Below are 26907 nucleotides of genomic sequence, written 5' to 3' on the forward strand. Positions count from 1 at the left end.
GTTAGAGTAAGAGCAAAGGAATTCCAGCTCTGCCTTCATAAGGATGGCCAGAACCTCCTCTGTGCTGCTAACACCTGCAGCAGTGGGAGATTGGAGCCAGTCACAATAATAATCCACTCTGAGCCACATTTCATCCAACATTTGACTTTTTAAGACTTGCTTCTGTGTTCCAAAATGCATGCTTGCTGTTAATAGGTGCTCTCTTGATTGTTGCATCTCATTTCATATTTGTAAACTATATTGCAGTATTTTAAAAGTAAGAAAATTATCAGAACTCCAGCAATGAATATTTCCAAAAGGTTACAGATAAGAGTGGCTTGCATAGAATTGAATATTCCCATCACACTATCAAAAGTAAATAGTAACTTTTAATTACTTTCCTGTCATAACAACTATTTTCTCAATTTTTAAGTGGAAGAACAAGCAACAATAATGTAATGTCTGTTGTCATTGTCTCTTAAAGATTATGTTGTCACATTAGTTTAACTTCAAAGTTTAGAAATGTTAGTGGTAGGCAGTTCTTTATCTTGAGTTATTAACATATCTCAGTTATTAAAATCTGGTTATTTTAGATTTCATTATTGAGCTATAAACAAGAAATAGAGAAAAATGTCAAGTGTATCTCATTCTGATTATTTTTATAACTGTAAAGTTCCCTTAGTTTTGCTACAGAAACATTTATTTTGGTTCTTTCACATTTAGTCTTCAATAATTTTGTGGGAAAATTTTCAGGATAATGATGCTCTGGGGTCAAGAAAAGAAAAGAAATATAATTTGTTGATATATTAAACATAAATATTGTAGACCTCATTAAATGAATGTGATACAATGAAAACGGTAAAGAAATCTGAGTAAAGAAACCTGATCTTTTGTCAGACTCCTACCAAGATGAGTGAGATCATGAGTAAGATACCTGTAATTTGGAATTCTTGGTTTTCTTATCTTTAAAATGGGGATGAAAATTCACATTACCAATCAATTAAAAATTACATAAGCAAAAAAAACCTGCCATAAAACCAGTAATTTCTCAGAAAACTAGTACAATAGCTTTATCTGTGGAGGAGGCATTCCAAGATCCTCAGTGGATGCCTGAAACTGTGATCCAAATCATATATAAACGATTTAGTTTTCATATACATGCATACCTATCATAAAGGATAATATCAATTAGTCATAGTAAGAGATTACTAACAATAATCAGCTAGAACAATTTTAACAATATACTGTAATAAATTATCAGCATCACTACTCTTGTACTTTGGGACCATTAAATAAAATACGGATTACTTGAATACAAGTCTATAGTACTAAAGTGGTTGATTTATAGCCAAGAAGGCTAGTAACAGAGAGGAGGCTAATATAGATAGCACAGATGTTTTAGACAAAAGGGTGGTTCATGTCAAGAGTGGGATAGAGCAGGGTGATACAAAGTTTCATGTGGCTACTCAGAACAGTCCCCAGTATAAACTTTTAAATTGGGGTGGGGGAGAGTGGGAGGGGAGGGGAGGGTTTCCATCTTCTTGTTCACTTCCCAAGTGCCCACAGTGGCTGGGACTGTCAGGCTGAAGCTGGAAGTTGGGAACTCAATTTGGTTCTCACACAAGAGTGGCAAAGATCCAAATCCTGGAGCTATCACCACTGTTTCCAGAGTCTGCATTAACAGGAAGCTGGTATCAAGAACTTGAGCCAAGACATTAACCCTAGTATTCCAATATAGGATGCAGGTGTCTTAACCACTGTGCCAAATGCCTGCCCCTATGAATTTTTTATTTAGGAATTTTCCAATGGGTGATGTTAAAGCTCAGCTAATGAAGAGCAGAAACACAGATAAGAAACTACTATGTTCTTTTTAATCAAAAACACTGTCGCTCCCCCTCTTCGCGGAGGAACGACACAGGACCCTGTGCTGTTCTTTTGTCTGCTCGGCCCTCCCGGGTTTGCTGCTGGTTCTTCCCGGGTTGGCTACCGACCCTTCCACCTCTGTGGAAGGGCGGTTCCCCCTGCCACTTTCCCCACTTCCGCGGGGGAGCGGCACACCGCCGGCCGGCTCTCTCGGGGGCTGCTCAGGTGTTATTCGGATAGATGTTCCTGGTGCATGTTGTCTCTCTCCTCCTTTATAGTCCTCTTCCACCAATCCCAACTCTGCTACCCAGAGAGCCGAGCACGCTGCTCTCCTCCAATCAGGAGCAGGATCAGCTCCTGCAGGTCATCACTCAAGTTGGCGAGAGGCAGCTGTGTAAAAGCTGTTTCCTCCTCTCCCAGCGCCATATTGTGGGAGAGCAGATGCATAGAATAAGTCTTAATTCCAGTAACTTAGTCTAGTCCGAGTTGCTCCCCACAAAACACTTTCTTATCAAAAGTAGAATTGCTACAGGAAAAAGTAAAGCAGCATTCTGCTTTCTATAGAGGTAGTGCCCTCTTCCTTTTCAGGGTTATGTGTCACAGGCTGATTATGTCTACCATTATCCAAACTCCCCTAAACTAGTGAAATTCCTGATTTTTAGGTGGGCTTGTAGATACTTCAAACATGATCAATTTTCCTAGCCTTCCTTTTAGCTGTTTGACCATGTGACTAAGTCTGACCAAAGGAATGTGTGAGGGAAACTGATGTGTGTAACTTCTGGGATACTTCCTGGAGTGTTATCATCACTTGAGGGGCTTGTTTAAAAAAAAAAAAAAAAAAAAAACAGATGGCTAATGTGAAGTTAGCATAATTTAGTGGGCTCAGCCACTATCCAAACACCTGGAATGGGATCCTGCCTCTGCTGTGGATCCAGTATCCCTGCTAAAGCACTCCCTGGGAGGCAGCAGATGACAGCTTAAGTCCTTGGACCCCTGCCACACACTTAGAAGACTTGGATGGAGTTCCTGGCTCCTGGTTTTAGCCTGCACCAGCCCTGGCTGTTCTAAGCATTTGCAGAATGAACCAACAACTGGAAGATGATTTTTTTCTGTCTCTCTCAGTTACTCTGCATTTCAAATAAATAAAAATAAATAAATAAACTTAAAAAATAAACAAATATCTGAGATTTAGCCCATAGCTACAATTCATTTTGGGAGCAATTTAGGGGTTTGCCTTTTTTGTAATTAATATTTTAAAAAATGTATTTTGGGGCCAGCATTGTGGCATAATGGGATAAGCTACCACCTGCAGTGTCAGCATATCATATGGGTGCCGATTCCAGTCCTGGCTGCTCCACTTCCTATCCAGCTCTTTGCTAACTCACATGGGAAAACAGTAGAGGATGGCCCACTGCACCCAAATGAGAGGCTGGAAGAAGCTCCAGGCTTCAGCCTGGCCCAGCCTTGGTGTTGTAGCCATTTAAAGAATGAACCAGTGGTTGGAATCAATCAATCAATCTCTCTCTCTCTCTCTTTCTCTATGCCTTTCAAATAAATAAAATAAAATATTTCTTTAAGAATGTATTTGAAAGATGAAAAAGAGAGGGAGTCTCCTACATGCTTATCAGTTATAAATATTTTGGCCGTCTCCTGCCCCCTCACAGGTTGCATGTTAGCAGGAAGCTGCAATAAGAGTGGTGCTGGCGCTAGAACCCAGACACTCCAAATATGGGATGTCAGCGTACTAAGTGGCACCTTCAGTGCTGCTCCAAGCTTCTGCCCCAATAAATTTTCCTTTCTAACAGTTTCATAAGTGATGTTAATGCTTCTGGTTTAGGGACTGTAATTTGAGAAACTTTGTCTTGTGATCTTTTCTTCTACCCTAATGATAATGGATGTGATGATTCCTGAAGCATATGGAGCCATGAATCCAAGGGTCCATCCTAAGTAAGGCAGATAAGATGCAAAGGGCTCAAAACCTAATATGTAGATATTAAGACCTTTTGAGATAGGGTTTTAACTCAATAATACTGTTATTTCTAACTCTGATCCAACAAAGTGATTTTAAATGTATCTGAATATGTGGAAGAAAATAATTTGTAAAGTGTGTATGTATGCATGTAACTTATGGAGATGTAGTTGTATATTCAGTTTTTCGTGGCAAAGGTAGATTTAGAGTAGCTTAAAAATGTAGTGTTGCAACATATATATTTTAAGTCTATGAGCATTTCATAGCAGTACATAAAATGTGTTCAAGAATAATGATTAATAGTGAGATTTACTAACTTTGTAAGTACTGAGAGAGTTTGACCTTCAACCTCATACATCATGATTTTTCTAAACCACTGAATATAACTCAGAACAATATAAACTTATTGATTATGGTGAGCGGGGCATTTAAATTATTAGTGAAGCATGCAAAATTAAAGTCAATATATTCAAAAATTTCTTATTGAAAGCTAAGATCCTTGGAACATTCTGGCCTCTTTTACTTGATTTATTATTCTTTAAGGTTTGATATTGAGCAGTAGCTTTCATAATAAAAATGTCAATTTTTATTGAAAACAAACTGATAAGTCCTGAATAGGGCATAAGGGATATGACATAGGCTTTAGATTTTTGTATTCAAATTTAGACTTCTTTTGAGAAAAACATAAGTCAAAGAGTTTGTTACTTGTTAATGAACATTCCAGAATTTAAGTAACTCACAGTTAAATGCCACATTTCCCAAGATTTTTCTTCATTGCAGTCCCCTGAGAATATCTACAGTCAAAAGCAATCTAAATAAAATTCAAATTCAACATTTAAATTGAGAATACTCAGATTCCAAATTCCAATTCTTTTTTTTTTTTTTCTTGGAAGAAAATCACTTTATTCCACTCATGAACAATAACATTACAACAGCTTGTTCAAGAGACCAAGCATCTGTCCAGCCCCAAATTCAGTATCATCTCAATGAATTTCCACACAGCAAAGATGGCCTTTCTGGACTAGGGAAGCTCTTCAAATGAGATGACAGGCTGACCAGGCGGCTTTACACTACCAATTACATCTGTATGCTAAAGTAACTTGGTCATGAGATCCAATTTTCTGCTTCATCCTGAGCTTCTTGATTAGACTAACTGATTTGGAATTCTGCACTGTCTCAGGACTTCATTGTAACCCTCAAAGAGCTTAACGTCACTCTGGTTCTGGGCACACTCCAGAAACTGCTTTATCTCGTAGGAGCAAGGGCCAAACTGCTGCTGCTGTGCTAACTGGGCTCCCTGGGGCTCCTGGTAAGTGATGTCGGGCCTCGAGGGCTCAGCACTGCTTCCTCGACTGAAGCCCCCAGTGATGGTGTGGCCCAGCGTGTGCCCAATAGCAGAGCCCACGGCCATGCCAGCTGCAGTGGTGGCCATCTGGGCCATCAGGCCTGGCTGTCGGCGTGCCACGGCGGGCGAGCCGACTGCAGATGGTGTGGCTGCTGCTGGCGGCTGAGCTGCTGGCGGCTGAGCTGCTGGCGCTGGCCTCGGGGCAGCTCTCATCTGAGGAGCCCGGCTGGCCAGAGGGGACATGTGGGAGGTACGGCTGCGGCTTCCACGCGGCATCTTCACGGCCAAGCTACTCGGTGTCTCTGAGGGTGAAACTCTGCCAAGAGCTCAAGTGCTTCAGTGAAGAAGGTCCAAATTCAAATTCTAAATTCAAATATCCAAATTAATATTCTAAGTTTGGTGTTATCCCACTAATGTTTCTTTTTAAAACAAAAATGTTTTGATATGAAAAGAAAAAGAAAATAGAGCTTAAAAACCCAAAATATTTTTTAAAATATAAGTTTTGGGTATTTGCAGTTATGTATGTATTCTGCAAAGAATATTAGGTTATCTTCAAAAATGACATATACAATAAAGCTTTAATAAAAGAAGAAAATGTATACAAGGAAAACATAAAAGGTGTACAATTTGTTAAAAAATGATGTAAAAGTAGCAAAACTAGAAATAGCACATTTTATCTGAACTGTGGTAATTTATATATAGCGTATAAAAAGAAAAACCATATTATATGTGAGAGAAATTGATATCTTGGAACTTGATTATTGTTCATAGTCATTGTCTGTATGCCTGTTGAACAGTGGTGTTTCTACTTTTAATTTGTTGATCTCTTTATTTAGTAGAACATTAAGTCCTTGATTATATGGAAAATTAAGTGTTATTATAAAAGTTAAAAAATTACAAAAGAAGAGGAAGGAGGGAAGTTTCACTATATTCTTAGATGGTATTTATGAACTACTTGCAATCTGTTCTGTTTATATTAATAAAAAATTTAAATAACTTATCTGTCAAGATTGACATCATTGCCAAATTTTTCTTCCTCTCAATACAAACATAGCAGTTACATAATAATTGTTACTTTTTTCAGAAGGAAGGAGATTCATCAGCCCTTTCATTTAAAATTGTTTTTAATTTAAGATGTAAGGGGGGTGAGTATTTGCTCCTCATTGCTTGGATACCCACATACTGGATCAGAGTGCTTGGATCAAAGACCTACCTCTGCTCTCCATTCTGCTTACCTGCTAAATGTGCAGTCTGTGACACAGCAAATGATGACTTAAGTAACTAAGTTCCTGTCAGTGAGATAGTAGACCAGTGGTGAGTCCCTTGCTCCTGGTTTCAGCCTGAACCAGCCCAGCTGTTGTGGGCATTTGGGCAATGAACTGATTATTGGGAAATCTCAATATCTATCTCATTCCCTCTCTCTGTCTCTTGATCTCTCTCTCTCTCTCTCTCTCTTTCTGTGTCTCTCCTGCCCTTCTGCCTTTCAAAGAAGTAAAATCATTATAGGTTTTTAAAAAGCAAATAAATTGAAGAGCATATATAACTAACATACCCAAAAAGAGGCTTTCAAAAAGGTAACGGTTATTAAATTACATCTGTGGACGTGAATAGTACTGTGGATATGAATAATACCATAGTTGATGCCGCATTTCTGTTCCTGTCAAGTTGAAATTTTCAAAAAAGTAGAATAAAATAAAGTGTTTTTAGGAATGTGAATGTGGAAAACTCAAGTCATGAGAAAAAGGGACAATAACAACACTATCGTAGTGCTTACTTTATACAGAACAGTCTTCTAATTGCTTAATATAGTAGAACTAATATAGTTCTCACTACACCTTTTTATTTATTTTTATTTAGTAAATATAAATTTCCAAAGTATAGTTTATGGATTAGAATGGCTTTCCCCCTCCATAATTTCCCTCCCACTTGCACCCCTCCCATCTCCCGCTCCCTCTCCCATTCCATTCACATCAAGATTCATTTTCAATTATCTTTATATACAGATGATCGATTTAGTATATATTAAGTAAAGATTTCATCAGTTTGCACCCACACAGATAAAATACTGTTTCAGTACTAGTTATAGCATTACTTCGCATTGGACAACACATTAAGAACAGATCCCACATGAGAAGTAAGTACACAGTGACTCCTGTTGTTGACTTAACAGTTTGACACTCTTGTTTATGCTGTCACTAATCTCCCTAGACTCTAGTCATGAGTTGCCAAGGCTATGGAAACCTTTTGAGTTCGCCGACTTCTATCTTATTCCAACAGGGTCATAGTCAAAGTGGAAGTTCTCTCCTCCCTTCAGAGAAAGGTACCTCCTTCTTTGATGGCCCCATTCTTTCCACTGGGATCTCATTCGCAGAGATCTTTCATTTAGGTTTTTTTGTTTGTTTGTTTGTTTTTCCCCCAGAGTGTCTTGGCTTTCCATGCCTAAAATACTCTCATGGGCTCTTCAGCCATATCCGAATGCCTTAAGGGCTGATTCTGAGGCCACAGTGCTATTTAGGACATCTGCCATTCTATGAGTCTGCTGGTCACTACACCTTTTTAAGGTGGTTCGTATAATGCCCTAATTTTTGAATAAGGAGATTGCAGCACCGGAGATCAATATCACCTAGATAGCAAGTATCTGAACCAAGGATTGAAATACCTCTGGTTCCTCAGTACATGCCATAAGTATACCATAATTATACTTTTATTCTACACTGCTAAAATATTTAAACAATTCAGTTTTCTTATTGGATCTGATTATTTCAAATTATTTGGAAATTATCTCATTTCTAGAACTGTTAAATGTAATAAGCTTAGCTTGCGCTTTAACTTTTTTTAAATATTTGTTTATTTTAAAGGCAGAATTACAGAAAGACACATACAGAGAAAGAGAGAGAGAAAGAGAGATTCCTTCCGCTAGTTCACTCCCTAATTGGTGATAACAGCCGGAGCTGGGCCAATCTGAAGCCAGGAGCCAGGAGCCTCTTCCAGGGGCCCAGGGACTTGGTCCATCTTCCACTGCTCTTCCAGGCCACAACAGACAGATGGATCGTAAGTGGAGCGGCCAGGTCTCAAACCAGTGCCCATATCAGTTGCCAGCACTGCAGACTACAGCTTTATCAGCTATGCCACAGCACCAGCCCCTGCAATTTAATTTTGACTTGTAGTATTAGTTAAATCTCGTTGCTTTTCTACATGATTTTTAAATTTTTTTTTCCATTTTTATTTATATAAGGTAAACAAATTTCATGTATTTCTTGTATACATATTTAGGAGCATAGTGATACTTCCCACTCTAACATCCCTCCCACCACTCTCCCACTCTCTCTCCTCCTTCCTTTCTTATTCCTTCTTTTTTATAGATTATTTTTCATTTATTTGAAAGAGTTACAAATGGAAGTGGAGACAGAGAGAGAGAGAGAGGTGTTCCATCCACTAGTTCACTCCGTAAATGGCTGCAATGGCTGGAGCTGAGCTGGTCTGAAGCTTGGAGCCAGGAGCTTCTTCCAGGTCTCCAATGTGGGTGCAGGGGCCCAAAGATTTCTTATTCTTTTAATTTTTCCAATGCATTCATTCAGTTTATTTTATACTCAAAAGTTTAACCCTCCACTAAGTAAATAATTCAACAATTAGGGACAATAATAAACACTATTCCTCAATAGAAGAGACATGGGCTGTAAGCAATAATCAAATCTCAATTTTGCTCATATATATTATGTGTTTTGCTTTTATTAATTAACACTAATCAGAGAAATTAATGATATTTATATTTTTGGGGACTGTCACATTTCACTAAGTATAGTTATTTCTAGGTGTATCCATTTTATTGCAAAAGATAGGAATTCATTCTTTTTCATGGCTGAGTAGTATTCTGTGGAATGTATATACCATGATTTCTTTATCCACTTATCAGCTAATGAGCATTTGAGTTGATTGCATATCTTAGCTATTGTGAATTGAACTACAGTAAACATGGAGTTATAGATAACTCTTTACTATATTGATTTTATTTACTTTGGGTAAACTCCCAGGAGTGGGATGGCTGGATCATGTGATTATATCTATTAGCAGGTTTCTGAGAGAACTTTATATTTTCTACCACAATGGCTATACTAGTTTGCTCTCCTACCAACAGTGGATTAGGTACCTTTTTTGCTACATCATCACTAGCACTTATTGCTTTTTGATTTTTGTGAGTCATTCTTACTGTGGGAAGGTGAAACTTCATTGTGGTTTTGATTTGCATTTCCCTGATAGCTAGTGATCCTGAACATTTTTCTATCTGTATGTTGGCCATTTGAATTTTATTTTTGAAGAAAGACCTGATCAAGCCCTTTGCCCAGTTCTTTATTGAAGTTTTTTGTTGTTGTTGAGTTTCTTAAGCTCTTTATAAATTCTGGATATTAATTTTTTATTAGTTTCATAGTTTGAAAATAATTTTTTCTCATTGAATCAGTTGCCTCTTCACTTTGTGAGTGTTCCATTGGCAGTGCAGAAGCTTCATAGCTTGATATAATCCCATTTTTCTATTTTTGATTTGATTGCCTGTGCTTCTGGGGTCTTTTCTAAGAAGTCTTTGCCAATGCCAATGCTGTGCAGAGTTTCCCCAATGTTATCCTCTAGTAATTTGATGTTATCAGGTCATAGATTTAGATCCTTGATCCATTTTGAGTTGATTTTTGTGTAAGGTATAAGAGAGGGGTCAGGTTTCACACTTCAGCATGCAATGATCCAATTTTCCTAGCATAGTTTGTTGAAGAGATTGTCCTCTCTTTGGGATTGATTTTAGCTCCTCTGGCAAAGATTTGATGTGTAGATTGATTTCTGGGGTTTCTATTCTGTTCCATTGGTTTACATGTCCATTTTTGAAGCAAGTGTCAAGCTGTTTTTGTGATAACTGCCCTGTAGGATACCTTAAAAACTGGTATTGTGATGCCTCCAATTTTGTTTTTGTTGCTTATAATTGCTTTAGGTATTTGGGATCCTTTGTGTTTCCATATGAATTTTAGCATTGTTTTTTATAGATATGAAAGGCATGCCCTTGGTATTTTTATTGGGATCACATAGAATCTGTAAACTGCTTTTGGTAGTATGGGCCTTTTGATAATATTAATTCTTCTAATCCATGAACTTGGATGGTTTTTTCCATTTTTATTGTCTTCTATTTCTTTCCTTAATGTTTTATAATGTTCATTGTAGCGATCTTCCACCTCCTTGGTTAAATTTATTCCAAGATACCTAAAATTTTTGTAGTTATCATGAATGTCATTAATGTTAGAAGTTCTTCTGGGAGGAATTAAGATGGTAGAATAGGAGGGAGCTTACTGCTCTAGTCTAAGAGAAGATAGTTTTAAAAGAGTGGAGAGAATGCAGTCTCAGGAAAGAGTTAGGGAAAATGGCAGAGAAAACTGCGTACAAATTAAAGGGACATTGTGGACCTATGTGGAAGGTGTAGACACTCACAACTCAAAAACCCAGCAGCTGAGAACCTCAGCACCAGCTCTGGAGTGAGGTGAGACCAGTCTGCAGCAGCCCAAGCCACTGGCGACAAAGCTGTGGTAAGAGTCTGGAGGGAATCCTGCTTAGAGCCCTGTGGGGGACAGTATACCAGCTAAACTAGAGGAGAAAAAGGAGGTGCTCATTTCTCTCTCCCCAACCACCCTGCAACCAGTGTCCTATAATAAGCCAGTAGACGACAGGCACCATTTTTGATGTACTAACAGCTTCAGCAGCTCATGTCCATGGGCCAGCAACCAGCCAAGCAGAGATGCCCGGGTCTGACTGGGAGAGCAGGGGGTTGAGTGCTCCTGACTGTGGGAGGTTTGAATACAGGGAGTGCAAAAACACTGTGGCTGTGTGAGAGGGCTCAGTGTGAGGCTGGGACTTTGGGCATCCACCGTGGGAGGCTCCATACAATCAGGGCTCCCTAATATTTCTGGTGAAGGTCATTGCTACAGAATATGTGCCTACACTGATGACCACACAGATCCTTTGTGTGGTTCTTGTGGCAGTAGAGATGAATATTATACCCACTTGGGCTAGTGCACAGGCACTGGTCTCCTTTGAGGAGAGGAGGTGAGCTGAGACTATGCCAACAGAGTTAAACAAACCTCCCCTCTGGAAAAAAAAAGTGATTTACCACTCCCAAACTGGTTGTCACCTTGGATACTCCCTTCACCCAGGAGCATTGAACAGGACTCCCAGGCTATGCCTACCACACACCTCTAGATATTTGCTGAAAAAGCAGACACTCCACTAATCCACAAAGGCATAGTCCAAAGATTAAAGCCATCACAGGAAAATAAGAAAGAAATCAACTATTATCTCCATAAATATTGAGTAATAAATGTAGCAATTCAAGAAACAAGAATAAAGACAACATGACAAGCACAAAATAACACAACCCTTCAGTATTGGAATGTAAATATGAAGAGACTGAAGAAATGCCAGAAATGGAATTCAAAAAAATTGATCATAGGATTACTTAAAAGTAATCAGAAACAAATCCATGAACTAATGAAATCTGTACATGACATGAAAGAAAATTTCTCCCATGAAATTGACATTTTAAAGAGAAATCAAAATGAAATATTGGACATGAAGAGTTTAATAGAACAAATAAAAAAATGCAGTGAAAAGCCTTAACAACACAATTGGTGAACCAGATGAAAGAATATCCAACTTAGAAGACAAATTGCAGGAAATTTTACATTCAGACCAAAAACAAGAAGAGATTAGAAAATTAAAAAACACTGTTGGAAATCTTCAGGACACTATCAAATAACCCATTGTATGAGTCTTTGAAGTTGCTGAAGGCATGGAAAGTGAGAAAAGATGAGAAGGGCTTTTTAGTGAAATAATTACAGAAAAACTCCCTAATCTATAAAAAGAAAGGGATGTCCAAGTACAGGAAGCACATAGAACTCCTAATACACATCATCAGAAAAAGTCTTCACCACAACGCATTGTAGTCAAACTCCATCCCACTCTTGGGGATTTACCCAAGGTAATTGAATTCAGCAAATGAAAGAGTTATCTGTACCCCCATGTTTATAGCACCTCATTCACACTAGCTAAAGAGACATGAAATCAAACCAAATGACCATCAACTGAAGACTAGATAAAAAAATTATGGGCTATGCATACCATCAAATACTATACAGCAGAAAAAAATGAAATCTGGTCATTTGCAACAAAATGGATGAAACTGGAAACAACATACTTAGTAAAATAAGCCAGTTCCAAACCGACAAATACAGTATGCTTTCCTTGACCTGTGATAATTAATAGAGAACCTAAAAGGAAATGTGTAGTAGTGAAATTGACACTTTGAGAAGCAATGACTTGAAATAGCCCTTATTTGACTGTTGAGGAACAGTTTTTTTTTTCCTACTATTTATTGATCTCTTTACTTAACATGGAGTTAATCACGTGTATAAAGTTAATTGAAAATAGATCTTAGTAAGAAATAGTGGTGGGAATAAGAGAGGGAGAAAGAAGGGGTTGGGAGAGTGGGTATGGTGGGAACAATCACCAGGTTCCTAAACTTGTGATTATGAAATGTATGAATGTATGAAGTTTGTAACTGTAAAACTGCATAGTTCTGCATACATTCCTATGGGATTACTTCTTAGGGTACAGTTTAAAAACTTGCCATGGGACCCCAAATCCCCTTAAGCTAGTTGGTAAAAATAACATTTTAAGTGTTAATGTGATCACATGGATAGAATTTATTGTTAAAGTAATCATATAGATAAAATTAAGTGTTAAAGTGATCATATATATAGGATTGTTTGATAATAATATTGGATAGAATTGAAAAGGAGTGAATGCTCCAATATGGGAAGCAGTCCATAAAGCCAACTCATACATAGAATGACAGTTGCTTTAAGTAGCACTCTTTCCTCAGAATTGGTCCTTAAGGCATTCTGGTCTTGCTGAAAAGCCCATGAGAGCATGCCAAGCATGGAAAGCCATGACACTGTGGCAAAAGTGTCCTACATGAAGGACCTCTGTGAGTGAGACCCCAGTGGAAAGAAGTGGCATCAAAGAAGGATGTACTCTTCTTTGATGGGAGGAGAGAACTTCCACTTTGCTTATGGCCTTGTCTAAATATTTTAGAAGTTTGTGGATTCAAAAGGCTTCCTAGCCTAGGCATCTCATGTCACAAGCCTCTGTTGATCACTGATGTCATACATAAGCGTGTTAATTGTTAAATTAACAACAAGATTCACTGTGCACTAACTTCCCATGCAGGACCTTTGTCCTCAAAGCGTTGTATTATGATAGTTAATGGTAAAACTTGTTCTCAAAGATTTACTTTGTTTTAGTGTATTAACTTTAATATATTCTTCTATATCCTAAGTTGTAGTAACGTGTAAGAGCTTGCAAAAGATGTATCATTCTTGGGACCTTCTTTAAAGTTAATTAAGTTTCTCAAAACAAAAAGAAGACTTAAAGAAAAAGTGAAATCAGCTTTGACTTGCGATAAATTTGAACAGCCCTTGTCTTGACTGTTGAGGAACATTTTTTTATATATAAAATTTGTTGAACTCTTTACTTAGTATAGAGTTAATCTTCTGTGTATAAAGTTAATTTAAAATGGATCTTAGTATAGAATAAGATTGGGAATAGGAGAGGGAGGAAGAAGAGATGTGGGAGTGGGGTGTGAGGGCAGGTACGGTAGGAAGAATCACTGTGTTCCAAAAGTTGTATGTAGGAAATGCATGAAATTTGTATCCCTTAAATAAAAGGTTTCTTTGAGAAAAAAAAAAATCTAAGATTGATTAAACCTGAAAAAAAAAGAGAAGTTCTTCATAGCGATGTCATTGTCTAGGTATACAAAGGCTATCAATTTTTATGTATTGATTTTATATCCTGCAACTTAAGCAAACTCTCTTATGAGTTCCAGTAGTCTCTTAGTGAAGTCTTTTGGTTCCCCTATGTGAAGGTTCATGTCACCTACTAACAGATAATTTGACTTCTTCCTTCCCAGTTTATATCCCTTTGATGTCTTTTTCTTGATCATGACTCTGGCCAAAACTTCAAGAACTATGTTGAATAGCAATGGTAAGAGTGGGCATTCTTGTCTGACTCTGGATGTTAGTAGAAATGCTTCCATCTACTCCCTGTTTCATATGATGCTGGATGTAGTTTTGCCATATATTCCTTAGGTTGTGTTGAGGAATTTCTTTCTATACCCAATTTTCTTAAGGTTTTTATCATGAAAAGGATGTTTTATTTTACTATATGCTTTCTGCATATATTGATATACTCATGTTTTTTTACTCTTCAGTTTGTTAATATGATAGATCACAGTGATTGATTTGCATTTGTTGAACCATCCCTACACACCAGGGATAAAATTCCACTTGGTCTGGGTGAATATATCTAGTGAGTTATTGGATTTGATTAGTATATTTTTGAGGATTTTACATCTCTGTTTGTAAGTGATATTACTCTATAGTCTTTGTATTTTTTGTTTTGTTTTGTTTTGTAATTAAGGTGATGCTGGCCTCATACAAGAGGTTTGGGAGGATTACCTCCCTTTCAATTGTTTTGAATAGCTTGAAAAGAATTGGTATTACTTCTTCTTTAAATGTCTGGTAGAATTTAGAGGTGAAGCCATCAGTCCTGGGCTTTTCTTTGTTGGGACGCTCTTTATTACTGATTCAATCTCACTCTTGGTTATTGGTCTGTTTAGGTTTCCTGTGACTTCATGAATCAATTTTGGCAGATTATATGTGTCCAGGAAGCTCTCCATTTCTTCTAGAATTTCCAGCTTTTGGTGTACAACTATTTGTAGTAATTCCTGATAATTCTTTTATTTCTATGACATCAGTTGTTACATCTCCTGTTCATCTCTGATTTTATTAATTTGTATTTCCTCCCTCCTTTTTTTTTTGGTTAGTTGGGCCAGTGGTTTACAAATTTTATTTATTTTTTTCAAAAAAACAGCTCTTCATTTCACTGATCTTTTCTATTTTTTGTTTCAATTTTATATCTTCTCTAATTTTAATTATTTGTAATATTTGATGGTGAAGATCTTTTGTGATTATTAGGAGTTCCGTGTGCTTTCTGTATTTGGATGTCCCTTTCTTCCTCCAAATTAGGGAAGTTTGAATAGACATTCTAATCCATTCTCTCTTTCTGTGCTTTCAGGAACTACAACACAAAGTTTGATGGTTTGATAACATCCCATAAATCTTGAACAATATTTTAAGATTTTCCAATTTTTCTTCTTTTTATCATTTTTTATCTATTTCCAAGGATTTGTTTTCTAGCTCAGTTATTCTTTGTTCTGCCTCACCAATTTGTTTCTGAGGATTTCAAAGGTAGCTGAGTAGAGAAATATGTGCTGCTTTTGGCTAGGGGATAGCAAAGGAAAGGCTTAAGAAGTTCATTCCTAGGGGAAGTTGGGGAGAAGTTTGCAGTGGCAGCTCTACAGAAAGAAGAGAGATCCTGTGAAGCTGTGTAGAATAACAGCAGTGAGCAAGGACACCACCCATGACTCCCACATCCAGGGGCTGGCGGAGATGCTAATTTCGTAGAGGGAAGTGAGAGCAGACTGTGACAACCATGGCACTGGTGATACTGCCTGAGGGAGAACCTTGCAGACCATACAAACTTTTAGTCCACTTGGAGCTTAGCAGGGGGCAGAGTACCCTCCTTATCTAGTGAAGGAAAAGCACATTTCTTTTCTCCATCCCTTGACATGGGCACCTAGCAACCGGCGAGGAGAAGGCGCCATCTTGATCCCATAGATTCTGTGGCAGCTCTCACACAAGGGACACACAAGGGTCATACAAGGGACCAGAGGATTTTACCAGAGGGAAACATCAGCATTCCCCATTGGCTCTGAGTCTACTGGAGAAGGTTGACAGGATGCTAGGCATCTAATTAGGACTATAAGGTACTTCCAATCCTGTCAACCTATCATAGGCTACAGGGCTAAAACTGCCAAGTTTTAGCAGAGCAGACTGGGAATGTCTCTGCTCTGTCTGTGGTTGGGGCAGGGTTACAGGGCTGAGAGTGGATCCTCTGCATGCAGTGACTGTGGGAGCCTTGCACTCTGTGGTTGTGGAAGAACTGTGACTGTACTATAGGATGTGGGGTGTAGCTGGGTCTCTGGGCAATCACTGTCTGGGGTCAGTCAGAGCTTAGAGCTCTCTGATTTCCAAGGAGTATATCATTGCAGAGGGTTTCATGCTCACACTGAGAACTGTATAGATCCTTTGTGCAGTTCATGTACCTACATGGGTGGTTGTTGTACCCATTGTGGGCTAATGCCAGGCATTGAGCTCCTTGGAAGAGAGGAGATGAAGCTGTGATTATGCAAACAGGAGTGATTATACCCTCCCCCTTGCTGACAATAGAGGATATATACCATGCCAAACTTGGGTGTCACCATGGATTCTCGACCCACCCTTAAGGACTGACCAGAGCTCCTTGGCCCCATGCAGCACATGTTCCTGGGTATTCCCTGAAGTGGTAGACACTCCTGTAAGCCACACAAGCATAGTTCAATGATAAAACCCATCACAGGAGAAAACCAACAAGTGTTTCCACAAATGCCAAAAATAAATGCAGAAATTGAAGAAATAAGAATAAGGAAGACAACATAAGCCTTCCAAAGGAAAAAAATAACACTTCAATATTAGAATGTGAAGACAAAGATGGTGATGAAATGCCTGAAAAAGAATTCAAGAGTCATAAAATTACTTAGAAACACAGATAAACAAGTTCATGAGTTAATGAAATCCATACACAATATGAATGAAATTTTTGCTAAGAAATTGAGATATTGAAGAGAAATCATACTGAAATATTACAAATGAAGACTTCAATATGTCAAATAGAAAACACAATGGAAGCCTCCAAAAAAGACTTGGTAAGGTACAAAAAAGAATATCCAAGAACGATATTTGTTATGCACTTGGTCTTAGTAGGCAACACAGTTCATGGGAAAAACAAAACAATTTCCAGCAAAACATGGAAAGATATATTAGAACAGAGATACTGAGTATATTTCAAATATGTATTAGTTAATGTCTTATGGACAAGATTTATAACATGTTAAGTTATATTGTATGAAGTATTTTTTGTTGTTGTTTTTGACAGGCAGAGTTAGACAGTGAGAGAGAGACAGAGGGAAAGGTCTTCCTTCCGTTGGTTCACCCCCCAAATGGACTCTACTGCTGGCGCATTGTGCCGATCTGAAGCCAGGAGCCAGGTGCTTCCTCCTGGTCTCCCATGTGGGTGCAGGGCCCAAGTACTTGGGCCATCCTCCACTGCTTTCCTGGGCCACAGCAGAGAGCTGGACTGGAAGAGGAGCAACTGGGACAGAATCTGGCACCCCGACCAGGACTAGAACCTGGGGTGCCGGTGCCACAGGCAGAGGATTAGCCTAGTGAGCTGCAGTGACAGCCTGAAGTATCTTTTTTAAATTATGATGAAAGAGTAGAAAAAAGTAGTTGCTGCTAAAACTGTTTGTGTTACCCAAAAAAAAAAAAAAAAATCAGTAAGGTGAGAAAAGATAACATTATTTTGTTATAAATTGTCCCAAATGGAAGGAGGTAATCTGGAACACTTATAGTCTGTCCTACAATTGATAACTGTAGAATATATCATGTCTATCAGGAAAAAAAAAAAAAAAGAATTGTTATGCTGTTCTGTCCACCACTGATGGATGTGTTTGCTGCTGTTTGATGATTGCAAACAAATTTGTGGCTTGTGCTATCAATGTTACTGTCATAGTGCAGTTCTGTTATCATCTCATTAACATAATACAATTAACATTAAGAAAATACTTTCAGTAATAATGTAGAGATTCTGTGTAATTAAGCACATGACAATTTGGACAGAAATCTTTAAAATTTTTAAATGTGTATATGCAGAGGTAGTCAGTGACCTGATGATTACTGGCTTCCTTATATGTTAATATGAAGTAATTATTCCAGTGAATTGAGGCTAAAAGTCAACATATCTATTCATTAATTTAGTTTGAGATTCCTTATTGTTAATCACAGTTGGACTATATATTTTCAGCAGACTGATTCACAACTTCCCATCATGCCTTGCCAACCATAAAATTTAAACATTTTTCCTGTCAGCTTTCTAATTAGGGAATGATTCTTTGATCATTTAAAATCCTAAGCACTTGTTTATCTTTAAAATTAAGAACTGATTTTTGATGAAAATCTGCTTAATACTACATATAATTTGTGTTTTGCTACTCATAAATATTTTAGCTTATTTTTCTATAAATGTGCTCACTTATTAAAGGATAAGCTATTTCTTAATAAGTATCTCTTACTAATTGATAGTATATGTCAGAAACCATAATATTGGGGCCAGCGCTGTGGCTCACTTGGTTAATCCTCCACCTGCAGCGCCGGCATCCCATATGGGCACCAGGTTCTAATCCCAGTTGCTCCTCTTCCAGTCCAGCTCTCTGCTGTGGCACAGGAAGGCAGTGTAGTGTTTGGGCCCTGCACCTGCATGGGAGACTGGGAGGAAGCACCCGGCTCCTGGCTTTGGATCAGTGCAGTGCCAAAGCATGATGGCCATTAGGGGAGTGAACCCACGGAAGGAGGACCTTTCTGTCTCTCTCTAACTCTGTCAAGTTAAAAAAAAAAAAAAGATGAAGAAACCATAATATGTACTCATCAAATCTCCCTTGTTTGTCACCTCTCTATATGGAATTTTTTAGCATACCCTATATTTGGGTGGGAACGTGTGACTTAATTCTGGCCAGCAATGTTGAATAAAGAAATATAGGCCATTTCTAGACCTGGCCCATTAAAAGGTCTGTATAAGTCAAGGTTTTTTCCTGTTTCTCCCTTGATACCTTTATGTTGAAAATCCAGTGGAGAATTTCAAAGCCTTTATGGTATAAAAAAAGGATAAGATGGAAGTAGCCAAGCTCTCTGAGAGATCATGTGGGACAGAATCCCAATAGCAACTTCTTTTGATTATGAAGTAAGTGAGAACTAATCCAATACTGTATGAAACCAATGAGGTTTGGAGAATTTTTCTTACAACCATTGATCTACTGTAATTAATATACCAATGTTACATTGGTAAACAACTAGATGTATAAAATTAAGAACAACAGAGTATCCTACTATTGTGTATACATATTTTTATGTGTGGCAAGGTCAAAATAACTATAGGATGCTGTAGTTTTGTGAATGCTATTGCTTTGACCAAAGCAGGTTTACTATAAATAGAGTAAGAACTAGCAAAACAAATTACAATGAATAAAAGCTGTTTTACACTTAATGATTTAATCACAGATTTCTAATAATAATAGAAAAATGATATATATAATATTCTAGGGGTCAGAACATAAAATAAATGTAGATAATACTTATTTACATAGCTAAGTGGAACTTAACCTACTCTATGCAGTTATGATGAGCACAAGTGGTAGTAAAGGGTTAAGTTTTTTATTAAGATATTGTGGGACTGGCGTGGTGGCACAGTAGGTTAATCCTCTGCCTACAGTGCCAGCATCCCATATGGGTGCCGGTTCTAGTCCTGGCTGCTCCTCTTCTGATCCAGTTCTCTGCTGGTGGCCTGGGAAAGCAATAGATGATGGCCAAAGTCCTTGGGCACCTACACCCACATGGAAGACCTGGAGGAGGCTCCTGACTCCTGCATCAGAGCGGGCCAGTTCCAGTCATTGTGGCCATTTGGGGAGTGAACCAGCAGATGGAAAACCTTTCTGTCTCTCCCTCTCACTGTATGTAACTACCTTCCAAATAAATAAATAAAGTCATTTGTCGCTCCCCCTCTTCGTGGAGGAACGACACAGGACCCTGCGCTGTTCTTTCATCTGCTCGGCCCTCCCTGGGTTTGCTGCTGGTTCTTCCCGGGTTGGCTACTATCCCCTCCACCTCCGTGGAAGGGCAGTTCCCCCTGGCCACATTCCCCACTTCCGCAGGGGAGCGGCACACCACCGGCCGGCTCTCTCAGGGGCTGCACAGGTGTTCCCTCAGATGTTCCCCCCAGATGTTCCCGGTGCATGCCGTCTCTCTCCTCCTTTATAGTCCTCATCTGCCAATCCCAACTCGGCTGCCCACACGCCGAGCACGCTGCTCTCCTCCAATCAGGAGCAAGTCCTACAGTTTATTGGCTGAACTGGAGGCAGCTGTGTAAAAGCTGTTTTCTTCTCTCCCAGCGCCATATTGTGGGAGAGCAGATGCATAGAATAAGTCTTAATTCCAATAACTTAGTCTAGTCCGAGTTGCTCCCCACAGTCATTAAAAATAATAAAATGTTGTAGGCTTCTTTTTGATTGTTGCCCAAATTTACAAAGGGAAATAATAATGTCAAAACTCATTCTTTGTGTGTTTACCAGGTACCAAGGTACTCTAGAATCTGTTATAGGCATGATCCTAATGAATTCATACAGACTGATTTAGAGATCCAAACAAAATCAGAGAGGCTAGGTATCTTGCACAGATAATATAGTTCTTGACTTATAAGGCTTCACTCCCAGGACCAGCCTACTTTTAAGACAGTTCATTGTTCATAGCAGAGAATGATGTAAATAAGTAGGAACCAAAGAGAACAACTAAAGCGACCAAGGCATATGCTCTAAATATTCTACCTTTATTTCAAAAAAATATGAGCTATTATTCTGAACTTAAGTTGATATGGCAAGTATTGTGTATTATTTTCCACTTTTAATCTTTTGCAGAAGTGTCTATTTTTATAGATATTATTACTGATTATTTTTCTCCATATTCTCTCCCAATAATAATAGCCTCTTCCTGTGTATTGTTTTACAGAATATAGTACAATATTTAAAAAGTCATAAAGATCTATTTTCAACTGACTTAATGATTGTATAGTTAACCCTACACCAAGTAAAAGAGTTCAACAAATAGTATCAATATAAAAGAACACTGTTCCTTAGGGGAAGAGACAAGGGCTGTAAACAATTAAGAATGGGATTGTGAAAGGGAGGAGGAAGGGTTGGACCTTGGGTGGGAGGGAGAGTAGTGAAGGAAGTATCACTGTCTTCCTAAATCTGTATATATGAAATACGTGAAACTTGTATAAATTAAATAAAATTTTAAAGAAATTTTAAAAACTGTGTAAAAAACCATAAATGGAAAACAGATCATTAAAACATCATTTCTAAGTAGAATTATGTATAACATCAATAAATATCTGTGTTTGATAATGAAATTTGATCTTTGTTGTAAAGCAGTTTTAGCATGTACTGTTATTCATGTTTTCAACTTATTCCATATTTTTCTGTTTTGTAATTCCTTACTGTAGTAGTGAATTACTATTTCTATGTTTTCCTTTATAAGTAGCTTGTCTCTAGTATTTTATTTTAAAACAAAAGGCTTGCTGATGCAACCTGTGTGGATTCTTGACCTAAGGCATCTCCTTTGTTAAACGCATGCCTTGCTTGGATCTGCTGGTTGTAGTTGTACTCCGTATAACCATTGCTATTGCCAAAAGCTAGCCTGGCTCTTGTACCACTGTTTACAACTTAACTATGCTAAGCTTCTCTCAGTATTTCATAAAGAAAACACTTAGTGCTGACATAAACTAAATAAATAATTTTCTATATTCTTCTGTCAATTTGTCAGCTTTAAAATCTGAGTGCTACCTCCAAAAGAGTTCTTAAGTAAATCCTGGTACCTGCATATCTTCCTGTTATTTATTTCCTTTACAATATGTTAGTGGATTCATTTTGCTGAAAAAACAAAAAAAATACTACTTTTCTGTTCATAGCCCTTCATGTGCACACATGAATTTAGTATATGAAAAGTACAGAATTACATAAAATAAGGATATTGTGAGGTTTCCAATAAATTGTGCATGATTCTGATGTAGCCACCTAAAATTTATATACTGTATCACATCTTATACTAGAGAAAATTCCAGATAGGATAAATATTAAAATAAAATTTGAAAATGTAAAAAATGAAGTCACAAAAGAACTAAAAAACTCTTTCAGTAATTTCAAATTGTGGAAAGTTTTCTAGCAATGAGAAAATAACCAGAATTTATAAAACAAAAGATAATTTTGACGACTTACACACTTTTAAAAAAATCTATAAAGCTAAAACCACTACAAATGAAGTCAAGTTAAAAAAAAAAAAACTGGGGAAATGCATTTCATATCAAAAGAGCTACTCATATTTCTGAAAACATAAAATTCCTGTAAATCCATAAGAAAGCATAACTCTGGAAGAAAATTTATAATAAAATATGGACAGATGACTCATAGAAAATGGAAACAATTGACTATTAAGGACAGAAAGCAAAACTTAAAAGTTATTATTAAATATATAATTATGAAATTTCTTATCCATTATTTGGGCAGAAAAAAAGTGTTAGTGACACACTGGGTTTAAAAGAATGTGTGAAAATTAGTACAACCAATATTATCAGTAGATAGAGATATAAAGAACATTAATGAGGGCTGTTTTGCAATATGTTGTCTAAAACAAATACATCTCTTTAAAAATTTTTAGAAAATTATTTTGAAAGAGAAATAGAGATCTGCCATTGGCTGTTTCTTTCTTGAAATGCCCCCAACCACAAGGGCTGAGAAAGCTGAAGCCAGAAGCCTGAACTCAGTCCAGGTCTTCCACATGGGTGGCAGAGACCCAATAACTTGAACCATCATCTACTGTTTCCCAAGGTGTGCATCAGTGGGAAGCTGGAATTGAAAGTGGAGCTGGGACTTTAATCCAAGCAATTGGATATGTGAAGCTCCCATTTATAAATTAAGATGAAATAAAGGCATTTCAAGACAAGCAAAAATTGAAAGAATTTACCAATACGTGACCAGCCTTACAAATGGTATTTAGTGATGTACTACACACAGAAACAGAGAAAGATAATCAGCATTATGAAAGAAGGTGAAAGTAGAAAATATCATAGTAGAAGAACAAGGAGATCCAAAACAAGCAACAGATATTTATGGTAAAATGGCAGGACCAAGCCATTACTTACCAATAACAACTTTGAAGGTGAATGTGCTAAATTCTTTTTTTGTTTGTTTGTTTTTAACTTTTATTTAATGAATATAAATTTCCAAAGTACAGAATATGGATTACAATGGGGGCTTCCCCCCCATAACGTCCCTCCAACCCACAACCCTCCCCTTATTCTGCAATTAAAAGATACATACCAGCTGAATGGAATAAGAAAAGAAGCCCATCTAATGCTGCCTATAAGAAACACACCTCACCAGCAAAGATACATGCAGACTTAAAGTGGAAAGATAGAAAAATATATTCCATGCAAATGAAAATCAAAAACAAGCATGAATAGCTATCCTCATATCAGACAAACTGTTAAAAGAGATAAAGAATGTCATTATACAATGATGAAAGGATTAATTCAGCAGGAAGATGTGACTATCCTAAATATAAATTCACCCAATATTAAGACACCCAACTACTGAAAACAAATGTCAATGGATCTAAAGGGAGACATAGACTCCAATATAATAATGTGAGACTTCAGCATGCACTCTCATCAATGGATAGACTGCCACCCAGACAAAAAAATCAACAAAGGTGGATCTAATTGATATATATATATATATATATATATAGAACATTTTATCCCACAATTGAGTAACACACATTCTTTTCATCAATGCATGGAACATTCAATAGGGTAGAAGATACCCTAGTCAATAAACCAAGTCTCAACAAATTTTAAAAAAATTGAAATCATACCATGAATCTTTTCTAACCACAATGGAATGAAGGTGGGAAGTTAACATAAGAAACTTAAGAAAATATAAAACACATGCTACTGAATGAACAGTGGATTATGAAAGAAACCAAAAGAGAAGTAAAACAATTCCTTAAAATAAATGAAAATGGAAATATAACATCAAAATTTATGAGATATAGCTAAAGCAGTGTTAACAGGAAAGTATATTTGTACCTACATTAAGAAATTGGAAAGTTACCAAATAAATGATCTAACAGTACATCTCAATGATCTAGAAAAACAAGAAAAATGGAAATCAAATATTAATAGTAAGAAAGAAATAATAATTGGATAAATTTTAGAAGTTGAAATATAAAAACATGCAAAAGATTAGTGAAATAAAGAGCTTGATTTTTGAAAAAAATAAAGAAATTGATAAAACATTCATGCAGCTAACCAAAAATAGCAGGCAGAGGAGAAGAACCAAATTAGGAAAATCAGAGATGAAACAGGAGAGGTTACAGCTGATGCCACTGAAATAAAGAGGATTATCAGGAATTATTACAGCTGTATTAAAGCAAATTTGAAAATCAAGAAGAACTGGATAGATTTGTGAACACATACAGTTTTAAAAAATTGAGGTATGAAGACATAGTAATCCTAACTAAACCAACAAATAAGACCATGATTGAATCAGCCCAGGAGTGAATGGCTTCACTGCTGAATTCCACCAAATTTTTTTAAAGTTTATTTTTTACATTTTAAGATATAAAATTTTATGCATTTTATATATAGCTTTAGGAACATGGTGATTCCTCCCACCCATATTCTCACCCTTCTTCCTCCTCTCTCTCCTATTCCAACTCTTAATTTTTTCAAATATCTATTTTCAGATTACTTTATACTCATAAAATTAACCCTTTATTAAGAGTTCAACAAATAGAATGGAGGGCAGAAAAACCACTGTTCCTCAAAAGTAGAGACAAGTGCTATCAACAGTCATCAAATTCTACCAATCTTTTAAAGAACTAATCCGAATTCATCTAAAACTGTCCAAAACTAGTGAAAGAGAATGAATACTACCAAACTCTTTTTATGAGGCCAGCATCACATTAATTCCAAAACCAGAAGAAGATAAGGCAAAAAAAGAGAACTATACACTAATATCCCTGATGAAAATTGATGCAGAAATCCTCAACAAAATGCTAATAAAATCCAACAACACATTAAAAAGATCATTCACCCTAATTGGGATTTATCCCAGCGATGGTGCAACATAGGCAAATCAACAAATGTGATATATCATGTTAACAAATCAAAGGATAAAACCATTGATTATCTCAATGGATGCAGAAAAAGCATTTGATAAAATACAACATCCTTTTGGGATAAAAAAACTTAATCAATTTGGGTTTAGAAGGAACATACCTCAACACAATCAAGGCAATATATGACAACCCCACAGCTAGCATCATATTGGATGAGGAAGAGCTGGAAGCATTTCCACTAAGATATAGAACTGGATAAGGATGCCACTCTCACTATTACTATTCAATGTAGTTCTGGAAGTTTTAGCCAGTCTTATTCAAGAAAAATATATCAAAGGAACACAGATTGGGAAGGAGGAAGTCAAATTATCCCTGTTTGTAGATGACAAGATACTATATACAGGGGAACTCCACCAAAAGACTATTGGAACTCATAAGAGAGTTTGGCAAAGTTGCAGTATATTAAATCTGCACACAAAATTAATAGCATTCATATATGATAACAATGCTATGGTTAAGAAAGAACCTGTAAGATTAATATAATTTACATTGGCTACAAAATAATCAAATAGGGATAAATTTTAAAAAGGATGTGAAAGATCTCTGCAATGAAAATTACAAAACATGAAGGAAAGAAATATAAGAACACAAAAAATGGAAAAATCTTCAATGTTATGATTTGGAAGAATTAATATCAGCAAAATGTACTACCCAAAGCAACTTACAGGTTCAGTGTGATCCCAATCAAAATACCATGGACATTCTTCTCAGATCTAGAAATAAGTGATGCTGATGCTAAAATTCATATGGAACACTAGAGACCTTCATAGCTAAAGCAATCTTAAACAATAAAAGCAAAGCCAGAAGCATCGCAATACCAGATTTCAAGACACAATGCAGAGCAGTTATAACCAAAACATCTTGTACTGGCACAAGTATAGACGTGTGGATCAATGGAACAGAATAGAAACCACAGAAATTAATCCATGCATCTGCAACCAACCAATCTTTTCAAAATTAGCAAAAATAATTCCCTGGAGAAAGCTCAGTCTCTTCAAAAAATAGTTCATGCAAATTGGATCTCGACATGCAGAACGATACAAGACCCCTGCATTACACTCTATAAAAAAACAACTCACATTGGATCCGGGATCAGGGATCTGAACCTAAGGCTTGAAACCATCGAATTACTGGAGGAAAACATAAGGGTCATTGTGCATGGCATTGGCCTAGGCAAACAATTCTTGGATAAGAATCCAAAAGCACAGGAAATAAAAGCAACAGCAGACAAATGAGATTGCCTGTCAATTTAGAAGCTTCTGCACAGCAAAAACAAAAAACAAAACAAAACAAAACAAAACCAGCATATTGAGGAGGCAACTGAAAGAATGAGAGAAAAGATTTTCAAACTGTGCATCTAATAAAGGATTAAAATATAGATTATTTAAGGTGCCCTCAAATCTCAACAGGAACAAAACAAACAATCCAGTTAAGAAATGAGCAAAGGACACAAATGGCATTTTTCAAAGAAGGTAAGCAAACGTGAAAAACTGCTCAGGATAACTAGCCATCTGGAAAATGCAAATAGGTTTCAAATCACTCCAGTTAAGAGTGGCCATCATCCAATAATCAAAAAATAATAAACGATTGCAAGGATGTGGAGAAAGCATACATTAATTTTCTGTTGGTGTGAATGTAAACTGGTACAACCATTATGAAAATTATATGGAAATTCCTGAGAAATATAAAACTTAGTATATGGCCCAGACAAGCTACTACTG

At 37.0% G+C, this 26907-nt stretch overlaps 1 protein-coding gene and 1 pseudogene across 9 annotated transcripts in view; one reads left to right on the plus strand and one right to left on the minus strand.

Annotated features, from left to right (window-relative positions):
* Positions 1 to 26907, plus strand: part of EPHA6 (EPH receptor A6) — a 1017309-nt gene that overhangs the window by 337877 nt on the left and 652525 nt on the right. The window lies entirely within an intron of this gene.
* Positions 4838 to 5612, minus strand: LOC127493986 (coiled-coil-helix-coiled-coil-helix domain-containing protein 2 pseudogene; annotated as a pseudogene).

This window comes from Oryctolagus cuniculus, chromosome 4 (genome assembly GCF_964237555.1).
Source record: "Oryctolagus cuniculus chromosome 4, mOryCun1.1, whole genome shotgun sequence".
Lineage (NCBI taxonomy): Eukaryota > Metazoa > Chordata > Mammalia > Lagomorpha > Leporidae > Oryctolagus > Oryctolagus cuniculus.